The following is a 10,385-nucleotide window of genomic DNA, read 5'->3' as shown; positions in this document are numbered from 1 at the left end:
GCATAAACCATTTGACAGCAGGGAGGTAGGTAAATATTGAAGTTAGAAAAGATGAAATCCTAAATAAACAAATTTACGTACAAAGGTATTTGTCAGTTTTATCTGGAGAGCCGGGAGTTTAACATAGTTATAGCTTTTGGAAAAAAACTGTTTTTAAATGTTTTTAAAATTTGTTTTATTTTTTCTGCATCTGTAGTAACTCCCAGAGGGCAGTAGATCAAACGCAGTAATCTGTTTAGTCCAGTGAACTCATTGTCATGTTCAAGAAACCAGTCTGTGATGATTCCAGCTTCATGGCATGGTGCCTTATCCTGCTGGAAGTAGCTATTGGGAGATGGTACACTGTCATCATGAAGGGATGGACATGGTCAGCAACACTACTGAAGTAGGCAGTGGTGTTGGAACCATGCTCAATTGGTACTAAGGGGCCTAAAGTGTGTCAAGAAATTATCCCCCATACCATTACACCACCACCAGCCTGAACCGTTGATACAAGGCAGGATGGATTCATCTTGTTTATGCCAAATTCTGACCCTACCATCAGAATGTTGCAGCAGAAATACAGACTTATCAGATCAGGCAATCTTTTTTCCAGTCCTCTATGCTGTGCAAACCTCAGTTGTGGCACCCGATGTTGTCTTCTGCTGCTGGATCCCATCTGCCTCAAGGTTGGACGCATTGTGCATTCAGAGATGCTATTGGTAAATGGCGTTTATTTGTATGGCACTTTTCTACCTTCCTCGAAGACCCAAAGCACTTTACAGTCACAGTCCCATTCACACACATACCTCAGTTGTAACCAGTGGTTACTTGAGTGTCTCTTACCTTTCTATCAGCTGGAACCAGTCTGGAAAATCTTCTCTAACCTCTGGGATTAACAAGAGATTTCCGTCCAGAGAACTGCCTCTTACTGGATATTACTGGGGATCATCCTTCTTACACACATGCAAGCGAAGAGACGGCTTAAGCACAATGCATTAAAAAATGCAGCAGAATCACATCTGAGTTAGGTTTGATTTCTTTTTATTAATGCAGTCTTTAAACACTATCTAAAAATCCATCAATCCACTAATAGCTGTAGTAGCTAATAGCTGCAGTGTAAACAGGGCTTCAGCCATTTTGTAAACGATGTTGAGGGGATCCGAGCCATAGCCCCGCCCATGGCCACTAAGAATCATGGGAAGTGTTAATTCCACACCATGAGTTAGGAAGCTGTGAAGAGAAGTCACTCTTAAATTATGCCCAGGTGAAATTTGAGGCACAATGATGACTCCCTAAAAATTCTGGCATCATGAACAGAGCTTGGCCATTTGGCTTCAATGTTTGTGATGAGGTGGGTGGCATCTCATATTACCTGGATAGTGGGGAACAGGAATCAGTATGAAATAAAGTTTGATAAAAACAAATAACTGTAATATATTGTTACCTGCAAATTTATGCTGTGCATTGACTCCCTATTAACATAGTCTCCTTCATTGACGGAAGGGGCTTTACTAGGAATTTGTGTTCCATCAATGCACCCAATCCCATTTGGGAACCCTGACATCTGAGGATATATAATTAGAAGCATTGGAATGATTATGACTGTAAACAGTATGGATACATTGATAAAGCAGTGCTATGCAATTGAAACTGAGACTTACAGGTAAGGTAGCAGAGGTAGCCTGTTTACAGAGGTTTGTTTGCTGGCCTCCAATGAGATTTTGGCTATGGACTGTTCAGTGCTGGAGCCGACCACTAATGGCATTGAGAATGTTCTGGTCATGACTGATATATTTAGTAAGTACACCATGGCTGTTTTTCTGACTCAAATCCACCAGGTATGAGAGAACTCAATGATAAAACAAAATGAATTCACTTTATGCCTGTTGGATGCTGGTCCGATGACAGTTGCAGGTTTCCATGTCCCGGATGGAAGTTGGAATCAAATTGTAGATCCTTGGGACAGAGCAGGCAGTGCTCTGGCACTTCTGTCGTAGTATTGCTTCTGCCGGCTTTGACACAATTGTTGTCTGTTCTGGACTGTGCAGTGAGGCGAAGGAACCGGCTGCAGCTGCTTCTCCGTAGTGGTAAAACAGAACGTAAGCAACGACTCATCAGTATCCATGAAGGCTTTGGCAGTCTGCACTGCCTTTTCAGCAAGACCGTTGCTCTGTGGGCTGCTCGTGATGTGTTCAAAGTCCCATGAATGTGCAAAGCTTTTGAACTCCTGTGAGCTGTAACAGGGTCCGTTATCACTGACGACAGTCTGTGGCACACCAAACCTGGCAAACATGGCTTTTAACTTTGTAATCACTGCGGCTGATGTAAGACTGACGATTTTCTCCACTTAACGGCTACTATGTAGTCATGGCTGTTCCACGTGAACAGGTCTGTGGCTATTGTCTGCCAAGGTTGCTCAGGAATACAATGGGATATCATTGGTTCTCTCTGGTGTGAGTGACGCCTCTCTAGACAGATGCTGTAAGATCCAACCAGTTTTTCTATTTGTTTGCCCATCCCGGGCCAGAACAGAACATCTCTCACTCTCTGCTTGGATTTTTCAATCCCCATGTGTCCGGTATGTATGCGTGACAACACCCTGAGCAAGTGAGGGGATGATTGTCTTTTCGCCCTTTAGCAAGATGCCATGTGCCTCAGATATCTTATGTCTGTGGTTCCAGTATTCAGCAACAGTGGGTGGGCACCTTTTGCGTGACTCTGGCCAACTTGATTGGATTATCTGTTTCAACCTTGACAGTTGCTCATCCTGTGCATGTGGCTCCTCTTATTTATGCAATTTTCTCTCACTCACAGGGGCATTGCTGATCACGCTGTGAATTTGGAAATCCATTCCTTCACACAATGTCTGGCTGTCACACTCGATTGGTTTCCTGGACAGCGTGTCGGCGACGGGGATGTGTTTTCCTGGCTTGTGTTGGATGTCAATATCGTACCTTTGAAGCTGCAATATCATGCGCTGGAGTCGATATGGTGCGGCAACAAGTGGTTTGCGCATTATTTATTCCAAGGGCCTGTGGTTTGACTCAACAACTACATGTCTCCTATACAGGTACTGGTGGAACCGCTTACACCACATGTATCAAACTCAAGGCCCGCGGGCGAAATGTGGCCCGCCATGTCATTTTATGTGGCCCGCCAGTAGGGCTGTGACGATGACCTCATCACCGCATCACCGCACTTTTTTTTTTGTTTGTTTTTTTGAAAGTTTTGCATATGGTGCATGATTGGAACTATAATAAACTCATTAAAACGTTCATCTTTGCTGATAATTTACGTTTTCTGCTAGTCCTGTGTTCAGACTTTCCTTCTTTCTTTCAGACTGTTCTCTCCTTCTCTCCCACCACGCCTGTCACTGTCTCTAGTCGGGAGCACGCTCTCAGTGCCTCTGCTGCACGTGGCTCCCTTTACACACGCAGGCGCGGGCTTTCAGAAGGACACATCCTCATTCTACAACAGAAGTTTCCGTCTCGCGAGGAAATATGACAAATTTACTGCGTTCTAATTATTAATTCCCATTGTATTCGTTCTTAAGTGCGCGACATGGCCGCCCGCCTATGGAGTCCTAAACTGATCATAATTGAATAAATAAATATTTAATTAAATAAATAAATATGACCTCATGCAAATACACAATAAACCAATACATCTCTCATAAATATATAAAAAGATCATGAAATTGTGAAAAACCTACACACAGATTTTAAATTAGCCTTTATATTATTCAATATATTTCATTTTGCTTTAAAAACCTGTTCATTATTTTAAAACATCATTTTAAAATATTCATTTTTAATCATGTTGAATATTATTATAATTCTGTCTTTTTTCAGAAGCTCGTATTTCAAAATCAATATTTTCCAAAGTAGCTTTGTTTTTATTTCATGTTGCTTTTTTTCACAATGGCTTATTTATTTCATGAAGAGCTTTTTCAGGAGAATGGGTCTGTCTGTCAATCAGTGAAAGTGGGCGGGATCTAAACGCTCATTGGCTCATCCATGGAAATCGACTCATATTCCTCGATACCCGCTCAGCGGTGTACCAGTCAAAGAGATTACATATTTCAGCGATATCCGCGCGGCTTTGCTGACATTAGAGATCAAATAGAGTCAAACAATCTGTCTGCTGCAGAAGATGCAAACATCGACGACTCTGTTTTTGTAGTTTGAGGGTTTGTGTGGACCAAACCACAGAGGAGCTCCGGTCGTCCACGTCTCCAAGTCCCGGTTAAAACACTCCTCATTCTTACGCCAATCACTCAGAGTCAAACTTTATTTATAAAATCAAACTTTATTTATAAAATAGCGCTTATCATGCATTTCATGCAGCTCGAAGCGCTTTAACATTAGAAACAAAAAACACACAACATTACAGTAAAAACCCAACCCACCCTACACCCTTCCCACTCCCCTCCATTAAAGCACATGACCCACGACAATGAATGTTGACTACCAATGCAAGTTAAAATAAATAAATAAATAAATGAATAAATAAATAAAAAAGCAAGCAAGCAAACAAGCAAGCAAACAAACAAACAAACAAACAAACAAACAAGGCTCGGCTCTGCTGCGAGGAAACGGCATTTGGGAATCTCTTCATACCAGGAGCCAGCCCGGCCACGGGAGCATCGCCACAGCGCCAACCCAGACCGGGACAACACCAGGGTCCACTTCACAGCCGTGAGGCTGCAAAATTAAACCCCAGCCGCCCCAGCAAAGGCAAGAACTGCAACAACAGCCACCGGGCAAGCCGGCAACCCTGGCAGAAAAGACTCCCACAAGAAACACTGGGGCTAAAATCACAATAAGATACTAAAATTATAAGATTTATTAAAAATATATATATATAAATAATAATAAATAAATAAAATAAAAAAATAAAAAAATAAATAAATAAAAAATAAATAAATAAATAAATATAAAAAAAACTGAGAATAAGATGCATAAAATGAAATGAAATATAGTATAGAATATAGCCTATAATAAAACTAATAGAATAAATTAGCAGTTAAAATCAACTAAAAGCTAAATTAAAAAGGTGGGTCTTGAGCCTCTTCTTAAAAACCTCTACAGTCTCTGCGGCCCTGAGGCCCTCCGGCAAGCCGTTCCACAGGCGAGGACCGTAATGGCAGAACGAAGCCTCACCATAAGTTTTGGTCCTCACTTTAGGAACAACTAAGAGGCCAGCACCGGAGGACCTCAGGGTCCGCGAGGGCTCATATTTTAAAAGAATATCATTTAAATAAGAAGGCCCAAGACCATAAAAACACTTATAAACCATTAAAAGAACTTTAAAATCAATCCTGAAACGCACAGGGAGCCAATGCAGCGACTTTAAAATCGGTGTAATGTGTTTCCGCCCCCTGGTCCTCGTCAGAACTCGTGCCGCTGAGTTCTGCAATAGCTGTAGATTTGAAATAGACTTTTTGGGTAAACCAGAGAGCAGGGCATTACAGTAATCTAAACGACTGAAAATAAAAGCATGCATTAGCACTTCTGTGCTGGCAAGAGAGAGGAACGGGCGGACTCTGGCAATGTTTTTAAGATGATAAAATCCTGTCTTGACGACATTTTTAATGTGTGGGATAAAATTTAGCTCAGAGTCAAAAAGTACGCCCAGGTTTCTCACACATTGAGAAGGTTTAAAATTATGAAGATGTGGTAAAATCATCTCTCTCTTGTCTTCAGAACTGATGATTAGAACTTCAGTTTTGTCCTGGTTGAGCTGTAAGAAGTTTTCTGCCATCCACAACTTTATATCTAAAATGCAGTTTAAAAGAGTGTTAACCGGTTCAAGGTCATCAGGAGACACGGCGATGTAAAGCTGTGTATCATCAGCATAGCTGTGAAAGTCAACGCCGTGTCTCCTGATGACCTCCCCAAGAGGCAACATATACAAATTAAAAAGTATTGGCCCTAAAATCGACCCTTGGGGAACCCCACAACTTATTTCGTGGATTCTTGAAGAGCACGTATCCATACTTACATAAAAGTGTCGATCTGTAAGGTAAGAGTAAAACCACTTAAGAACATTCCCAGAGAGGCCCACTAGACTCCTAAGTCTGTCTAATAAAATCTGGTGATCTATTGTATCAAAAGCGGCACTAAGATCCAGTAGCACCAGAACAGAAAGTTTCTGTGAGTCGTAGTTTAATCTAAGATCATTAACGATCTTTAAAAGAGCCGTCTCTGTACTGTGGTTTTTCCTAAAACCAGACTGATATTTTTCTAAAATTTTTTGGGCATTTAAAAACTCATGCAGTTGAGTAGCGACACTTTTTTCTATTATTTTACTTAAAAATGGTAGGTTTGATACGGGTCTATAGTTATCCAGATTTTTTGGATCTAATTGACTCTTCTTCAGAAGGGGCCTCACCACCGCCGTCTTACAGGCAGAGGGGAAGACCCCCGTCTGAAGAGAGCAGTTTACTACATTTAAAAGCTCTGACTCAAAGAATCCATAAAATGTTTTAAAAAGTGAAGTGGGAATGGGATCTAAAAGGCAGGTTGTAGTGTTTACTTGGGATAAAACTCGACCAAGCATCTCCGCATCAACCAGGACAAAACTCCCCAGTGTTTCTTCTGGTAAAAACAATGCTGGAGGTCTGGTAAGATCAGTGTATTGCATAGATGACATGTTTGATCTTATAGCTTTGATTTTACCCATGAAGTGGTCTGCAAAGTCCTCACATGCAGCATTAGATGATGGCATGGAGGACTTGTTGAAGTCTTTGTTTATTAAAATATCAATTGTTTTAAAAAGAAATTTGGGGTTGTTTTTATTTTCTGAAATGATTTTTGAAAAATAAGAGGTTCTGGCCCGTTCAACTGAGTTATTGTAGATTTTGAGTTGTTGTTTTAAAATGTCTTTATGAATGATTAAATTCGTCTTACGGTATTTCCTCTCTGCTCTCCTGCAGTTCTGCTTCAGACCCTTAATGTCGTCAGTCTTCCATGGCATTTTAGGAGTGGCTCTTATTGTTTTCGTTTTGAATGGAGCCACTGCATCTATGGAAGACTGAAGTCTGTTATTAAAATGATCAACAATAAAATCACAGGGTGCAGGTAAAATCTGAGCAGGAGTTTGCTTAAAAACATCAATAAAACTTGCAGCCACTTCAGGAGTTAAATACCGCTTCCTCACAGTTCTCACTGAGGCTTCCTGCTGGATTTCACTGGTGACACCAAAAAACACACAATAATGGTCTGATATGGCCAAATCAACAACAGAGGACACCCCAGTGGACAGACCATAGGTAATGACAAGGTCCAGGGTGTGTCCCCTGTTGTGAGTTGGCTGTGTGACATGCTGCTGAAAATCCATGCTGTTTAGAAGATTTAAAAACTCACAGGCATAGATATCATCATAATTATCAACATGCAAATTAAAATCACCAGTAATTAAAATCCTATTGTACCTAATATGAAGAGATGATAAAAATTCAGAAAATTCCTCGATAAAACAGGAAGGAGGGGTTGGTGGTCTGTATACTGTGACAGTTAGAACATGTGGGTCTGCAAACAGAAAAGCATGATGCTCAAATGAACAATATTTACTAATTAAAACATTTTCAGATGATATTGTTTTAAGAGCAATCGATGCTGTACCTCCACCTTTCTTTCCTCCCCTGATTGAAAATAAAAAGTTAAAATTAGGTGGAGAAGCCTCAGTGAGAATAGCTGGTGCATCAGAGCCAAGCCAGGTTTCAGTTAAAAACAAACAGGTTAAATCATGGTCTAAAATCAGATCATTAATGATAAAAGACTTATTTAAAAGTGATCTGACATTTAAAAGAGCCATCTTCATGGTTGTGGGTAAAATCTGATGTGTGCATGTCATGGGTTTTGTGACTGATGTGTGAATTGGTCGGAGACATGTAACATGCGATGCACGTGGATATGAATGCAAATGATTTGAATGTCTATTGGTGATGCGGACTGGTATGTGATGCTGTATGGCAGAGAATGATGAGTCAGGGGTGTGGATGTCCTGGTTCAACCGTCAGCTGGATATGGTTTTGAAAGAACGGAGGGTGAGATCAATGTTCATGCTGAGAAGACGGGAACCACTATTGTTGGGGTGTAAACCATCTGATTTAAAGAGGTATGGTCTATTGTAAAAGGTTGTGAAGTTATCAACGTATGAAATGTTTATGGAATGACAGTATGTTTTTAACCAAATGTGAAGCTGACGGACGCGTGAGAACATGATGTCTCCATAACGGGGTGCAGGTAGTGGTCCAGATATAATGCAGTTTATGTTTAACTGTTGGATGGTGTGAATCAGGTGGATGAAGTCCATTTTCAGAGTCTCTGATTGCTGCAGTTTCATGTTGTTGGTGCCTGCATGTATGATGAAAGTCTTCGCAGAGGGGTGTTTGACAGAAAGTTGGTGAGCAGAGTTTTTAATGTCATTGACGACCGCTCCAGAGAGTGAGTGTGTGTGGCACCTTCTGACCCGGACATGCCGGACAACGGAGTCTCCCACGATGAGCACGGGCTGCTGCACAGGTCCGGGTCTCCCAGCGGGGTGATGAGCAGCGGCCTCCGCTGAAGGGGGCTCAGGTGGAGAGTTGGGAGCTCCAGAGCGGTGTTTCCGGGCAGACAGTAATCCAGCATGAAGACCTGTTTTTCTTGTGGAGAGTGGATCCCCTGAAGCCGGTGAAACGCAGGATGCGGCGCGCGAGCCCCGGGGAAGCTCGTCTGAGCGTCGGGCCACCGCCTCTTTCAGCAGACGGCGGCGTTTCCCTCTCGTGCCGGGCACCAGCGAAACAGCGGAGGATCCGGGCGGCTGGGCCAGTGTCACGGCTCCAGGAAGAAGCGCGAGTTGGTCAGACTCCAGCAAAGCGGGCCCCGAAGCAGCAGACGCCGTTGGACCCGTAGAGGTGGTAGCGGGAGTCGTCGCCTGGCTGGGACCAGCAGCAGAGCCGGATGCCACGGTAGGAGTTCCGCCCGATGTCGGTCCCGGTGAGCCCGCTCGGGTCGCTGACGCCGCGGTGAGGTCTTCAGCCAGCGGGGCAAAGCGGTTGGTCAGCTTTAGGTTTTCCGAGCTGGCATTGTTGGGTTTGGACCCACAGATCCTCCGGCCGCGACGTGTCACCTCAGCCCACGACTGTTTGGGCGTAGAGCAGAGGGCTGGAGCCCTGGGCCCGGCATCGGCCTGGTCTTCATGGAGGTCCTGTGGACTCCTGGCCTCCCCTGCAGAGCTGGTGTTGGTGGTGCTCGGAGCCCCGTCCATCCGCTCCCACCCGTTGTTTTTACGGCCACAAATTTGAATGATGTTACTCTCCGTGGCGGTGGAATGGGCTTCGGCGGGAATTTCTCCAAACCATGGAAGGGTTTGAGACAGGGAGCGGTTGGTGTTAATGGAAAGCTGTAGTTGTTGGATGTACTTAGACTGGGAAGCAGATACTGATAGAATTTTTTCTATCAGAGCAGATTTTTCTCTGAGCTCCAGTCTAAGTTTCTGAACAGTTTCCTTAAGTTGGCAATGTCCTGGGTCACAGTGGTCGGGAGTGCATGAAACTCCGTCTGGACGAGCGGCAGCCATCATCATCAAGATGATCAGAGCTCACATCATGCCTTATGTCGGCTCGCAGGAAGTGAGCTTTTCTGTTTTGAGCCCCAAATTGTTTTTTTCTTTTGCCTTTCCATTTAATCCTGTCATCAGATGATCACACAATTCAAAACTCCCTCAAAGTGTGAGCTATGATGCACAAATGAAAGTAGGTGTTGCATGAAAGGTGACTTAAACAGAAGCCAAAACATGTTTTGTAAAAAACAAAAAAAGACACATTTAAAAATGTAAAACTTAATAGAAGCTAATGATTTAAACACGTTGTAATTCAAGTAGGATATCACAAAATTATTTTAAAAATTTAAAGAAAATCAAATAAACTATTATTATATTAAGTGACAGAACAAGCACAATATGGATGATATTAACAAACTAATTAATCCTTTACAAACAAGCTTCTCTCCATCAACGTTTTATTGAAAGATTCCTGTGGCTCACAGGCTTACAGTGGGCAGTACTGTGATCAGTATTCTTAGATTGATAAATTTGTCAAAGTAACAATGAGTTTACAATAAACATGTTTGATTCTCTCTTCCTCCATTTTCAACAAACAGTACAATGCTAACTTATCTTCACTAAAGCGGAAAATAAAACTTTCAGTGGAACAACCATATTTGATTGAAAAGTATATGGTTTATTTTGTGATTCCTAGTTCTGCTCAACTATCTCTCATTGAGTGGGACAATGGGACGAAAATTAGGCAGTCCTGTGCTCATGTTTCTGCTCTTGCCGATTGTCCTTCAGGTGTTTTCTTTGTCCCTAAATCTGTTTTTTCTCTGCCCTAAGACTTAATTTCTGGTGTGCACCAT

Source organism: Oryzias latipes, chromosome 21 (assembly GCF_002234675.1).
Source record: "Oryzias latipes chromosome 21, ASM223467v1".
Classification (NCBI taxonomy): domain Eukaryota; kingdom Metazoa; phylum Chordata; class Actinopteri; order Beloniformes; family Adrianichthyidae; genus Oryzias; species Oryzias latipes.
Note: the sequence above shows the minus strand (reverse complement) of the source record.